The 5,080-nt window shown below is 41.0% G+C and overlaps 1 pseudogene across 1 annotated transcript; it reads right to left on the minus strand.

Annotated features, from left to right (window-relative positions):
• Positions 1 to 2,178: 2,178 nt before the first annotated feature.
• LOC307100701 (large ribosomal subunit protein eL8-like) lies at positions 2,179 to 4,380 on the minus strand (annotated as a pseudogene). Its single transcript has 2 exons — positions 4,268 to 4,380; positions 2,179 to 2,847 (listed from the first exon to the last, which is right to left on the minus strand). The product of its transcript is annotated as a large ribosomal subunit protein eL8-like (transcript).
• Positions 4,381 to 5,080: the final 700 nt, after the last annotated feature.

The raw sequence follows: 5,080 nt of genomic DNA on the forward strand, positions 1-5,080 counted from the left end.
AGGCAGTCTAATCCCATGCAACTTTAGCATTTTTCTGTACAAATAAAAATGCAGTATCAATCTTTAACCAAGGGAAACACATTTTTATGTCGTACATTTTTAACCTTTCTAAAGCGTTTAATAAGATAACTGAGTTTATTATATTTATTTTATTTAAAACCATATGAATTGCTCCATTTGTGTGCTCCTGAATGGAAGCTAACTTCAAAGATGGAAAATCAATTAACACACTCACCTTAGGAATAGGAAAGAGCCCATTCTAAGGAAAGGGAAACATGGAGTCCAAACTATTTCACAAAAAAGTGTCCAACTACTTTGAAATATATTTGAAATTCAAATTTAACTCTTACTAGATAGTTACCAAACAATACAATGATGTTAAATATCCCTATGAAAAACTCCAGAACACCTTTATCTATGTACTAAATAGTGAAACATAAAGCACTTCTACCTTTGATGCATGTCAGTCAATCTTTTGGACTTTTGTGCAGAGGTGCCTTAAACCATGGTAAATTTAATGTAGTAGAAATATCAAAACATTCACACAATGTAGGGGATGTTTTGCATACATTTCTTTGTCAGGACAAGTTTCTTTCGTGAAACTCTTAACAATTATTTGAAATTTGTTATTGTATTTCTCCAAAGTTGTTTCATAACCTCTTACATTTTTATTTAAAATAAATTAATTGGCACATTCTGCCATTATTTTTTACAAAAATTTCTAGTTATATTCTTATATTATTAAAAAAGCACTTTTCATCTACAAATTATTTTATTTTATTGTCCTTTAAAAATGGATTATATTAAATTGCACTTTTAAAAAAAGCAAGGCTGAAACTCTGAAAGTCTCATCCCAGAACATTTAATATGACAAAATTAATAATAAGAAGAAAAAGGATTTGAAATATAATGCACAATTGTCTAACATGGAGAACACCCTCCTTTTTTTTTTACCATATCAAAAATTCCCATTACTCCTTTCATTATTCACAAAAGATCTGAATGAATGCAAAGAGTTTGCACATCTCATCTTCGGCAGAGGCCAGGTCTACATCTGAGCCCCAGGGACCCAGATCCTATTGGGAATGAAATGTGAGCACAGGAAGCTCATTCCTGTCTTATCTTGAATAGCAGCTTTGCAGTTTTTCTGGTACCTTGAATATTCTAAAGGATTATACTGAAGATGGGATTTTCTCAGATGGATATTTGTTCTGCTTTCATCAGACACACTCACATACAAACCAGAGCAACTTTAGAAGTATTGGTTTCCCTTATCAGCCGGCATCTCTATTTTAGACTCACAGTAATGATTTTTAGAAGTTTTCATTTGTGATAGAAAGGATTTTTCTATTTCTTCTATAGTAAGCTACCTGCAATTCTCTAGTGTTAGTTAAACTTTGTTTAGTGTATTATGAAATAAAATGCAATCATTTCTAGGAAAAAATATTTTCCTATTTCTTTACAACAGATTCTGCTGGCAATCTTTCCACTATCAGCAACAATAACAGTCACAGAAGAAAGGTTTTCTCCCAAAGAGCCAAACTTAACTTAATATTTACAGCAGAAAAGGTACAAAAGTTCCAAAAAAAAGCTGTACTGCTGCAATATTGTGGTGGAAAACATATAATTGGCTCCCTTGAAAGCCCTATCAGACCACAAATATGAGCTCACATCAAATTGTCCAATTAGGTCAAGATCCAGGGGAGGAAACGCTTTCTCAGAGGCATTTTTCTACTAAAAATAAAGTCAGTAAAATAATAATCTTTATTATTATTAACATTGTGAGTCATAACTCCTATGATGGGAGACATTTTTGCTTAAAAGTAAGGCAAAAATATATTAAAGGTTTTTTTTTCTAAATTTTGTCTGCTAAATATTGGTGGATTTGTTTTATTATAAATTATTTTTTGTTAATCAACCATGACGTTTTCATTGCATTATTTTAGCATGAATATGAGTAAAATCTGAGTTTCAGAACATTCAAGACACACACAGGTATGTCACAACAAAACATTCATTTATTAAAGATGATTTTTATTAGAGATACACTTTCAGAGTCACATGAAAATAAGCAAATGCTTCTTGCATAATATAGATTTGGGGTGTTTTTTGTTTTGTTTTACTGGCTGAAGGAGAATATTTATTACTTTTATGTACAGAAAACTCAACAATGCACACTTAGCCCACCTCAGTGGACAGTTCCTTAGCCTTGGCCTTTTCCAGCTTGGCAATGTGAGCCACCGACTTTGGATCCAAGACGTTGCCTCCCCAGTGGCGGTGGATCTCGTCGTATCTGTCCTTGTAGTTGGTCCGGAATAGCCTCCACCAGCTTAGCCAGAGCCCCCTTGTCTTCTGAGTTAACCTGTGTGAAGGCAACGGTGGTTCAGGCCTTCCTGTGGACAAGACGCCCCAGCCTGGCGATTAGAACCCCCATCTCCCAGCAAAGGGCAGGCAGGGAGACCCCCAGCTCCCTGGGTCCACGTCGTGGGCTATCACCAACAGCTGGGCCTTCTTGCTCCCAACCAGGGTGGTGACCGTGTTCTCCCCTGCTCGAAGGATAGGTGGCCCCTTGGTGGGACATCCTTTTTGCCGGCAGCTTTTTTCTCAGCCTGGGCCAGCATTACCTCTGCTTCTTCTCTTGCTTTGTCTCAGGCCTTTACTTGTGTGCCAGCTTCAGCAGAAAGTAGCCAGCTGGTGGTCCAAGGCCTGGGTGAACTGGTTAATGGCAGGAGGAGCTTTGAGATTCTCATAGAGAATAGTCCTTTGCTGTTACAGCCGAATGTGGTGGGGGCGCTTGACAAAGGAATGAGGTCCCTTTTGGGCTGGATGTCCTCTCCAAGGTTGATGACAGGTGAGCCCCAGGTGGTCAGGGTGGTGGATAACAGTGGGGCTCCAGGTGTTCAGTTGGTGGATTAGAGGGGAGGCTACAAGTGTTCAAGGTGGTGGATTACAGGGTGGGGCCAGGTTTTCAGCCTGGTGGATTACATGGGAGGCCCCAAATTTTCAGCATGGTGGATTAGAGGTGAGGCCCCAGATGTTCAGGGTCGTGGATTATAGGGGAGGCTCAAGGTGTTCAGCGTGGAGGATTACATGTCTCAAGTGTTCAGTTTAGTGGATTATAGAGGGGTTTCCAGGTGTTCATCATGGTGGATTACAGGGGAGGACCAGGTGTTCTGCCTGGTGTATTGCAGGCCAGGCCTAGGTGTTCAGCAAGGTTGATTACAGGTGGCCCTAGGTGGTCAGGGTGGTGGACACAGGGGTTCCCAGGGATTCAGAGAGGTTGATTAAGGTTTGGTCCTAGGTGTTCAACATAGTTGATTACCAAGAGGCCCAGGTGTTCAACAACATTGATTACTGGGCGGACCCAGGTGTTCAGCGTGGCGGATTATAGGGAGGACCAGATGTTCTGCCTGGTGTATTGCAGACCAGGCCGAGGTGTTCAGCAAGGTTGATTGCAGGGGGCCCCAGGTGGTCAGGGTGATGGATTACAGGGGTTCCCTGCTGTTTAGTGTGGTGAATTACAGGGGGTCCCAGGTGTTCAGCGTGGTGGATTACTGGGTGGTCCTAGGGCTCAAGGTGGTGGATTACTGGGGAGACCCCAGGTGATCAGCATGGTGGATTACTAGAGGGACCCCAGGTGTTAAGCCTGGTGGACTACTGAGAGGCCCCACTGTTTAGCAAGGTTGATTACAGGGGGCTCCAGGTGGTCAGGGTGGTGGATACAGTGGTTCCCAGGTGTTCAGCGAGGTTGATTCCAGGGTGATTCTAGGTGTTCAGTTTGGGGATATAGGCGACGCCCAGGTGTTCTGCCTGGTGGATTACAGGCCAAGCCCAGGTGTTCAGCATGGTGGATTACGGAGGCACCCCAGGTGTTCTGCAAAGTTGATTACAGAGGGGCCCCAGTTGGTCAGGGCGGTGCATTACAGGGGTTCCTAAGTGTTCAGAGTGGTGGATTAGAGGGGAGGCCTCAAATGTTCAAAGTGGTGGATTACAGGGTGGGATCAGGTGTTCAGCATTTTGGACTAGAGGAGAGGCCCCGAGTGTTCAGTGTGGTAGATTATAGGGGAGGCCTCAGGTTTTCAGAGTGGTGAATTAGAGAGGAGGCCCTAGGTGTTCTGCGTGGTGTATTCCAGGGGTTTCCAGGTGTTCAGCTTGGTAGATTACGGGGGAGGCCAAAAGTGTTCAGGGTGGTGGATTACATGGGCCCCCAGATATTCAGCGTAGTTGATTACAGTGTTGGGCTCAGGTGTTCAGTGGGGCGGATAACATGGGAGGCCTTTTATCAAATAGGGGATTGAACATCTTCTTGGCCTCCTGCTTCTTCAGGATAGCAGGGGCCTGAGCCACCTGCTTCCTCTTAGCCTTCTTTCCCTTTGGCATCTTGGGTGGTGGGAAGGAAAAGGGATTGTGCAAAATATATATGCGACCTCCTAGATTTGGTTTTTAAATAATCCGATGAAATTGTTTTTGTGCTTCAAATTGTTTTGTATTAACTGACTTTAAACTGTATGAGACTCACACTTACCTCTTAGCCTAGCAGCAGTCTCTAATTCACTTTTGTGCCTGTTAGATGTGCAGAATACATCATTTCTGGCAGTGGACATTGGCATCTGATTCTAAGGCTATTGAATCTGATATATCATAGATGCACTTAACTTTTTGGGAATGTCTTTAGATGGAAAGCATATGAATAAGTAGCCATTAAATTTAATGGCGAGATAGAATCATCTCATTGCTTTAAGTATATATGAATGCATATATTACATATATTAATGCATATGTTACATAAATATGTAGATACATTTTGTTAATCTAAAGTAAAAAAGCATGTTATTTAAGTAAATAATATATATTTTAATACCACTAAATGCTTAGTTTTATAATAATATAAATTTCTCAAAAGTCTCATTGCACAAATATGGTCCAAGAAGACAGTTATTTCTCAGCATTTGCAATTCTATGAATACTAGAGAATAGACAAAATGTTTCCTATGTGACTACAAGAGGCAGTGAATAAAAACAAGAAAATAAGATCACTTCTTGGTATTTAAAAGAATCAAAAATGTGAGGAGTTTTAAAT

This window comes from Cnephaeus nilssonii, assembly GCF_951640355.1.
Source record: "Cnephaeus nilssonii genome assembly, chromosome: 5".
NCBI lineage: Eukaryota > Metazoa > Chordata > Mammalia > Chiroptera > Vespertilionidae > Cnephaeus > Cnephaeus nilssonii.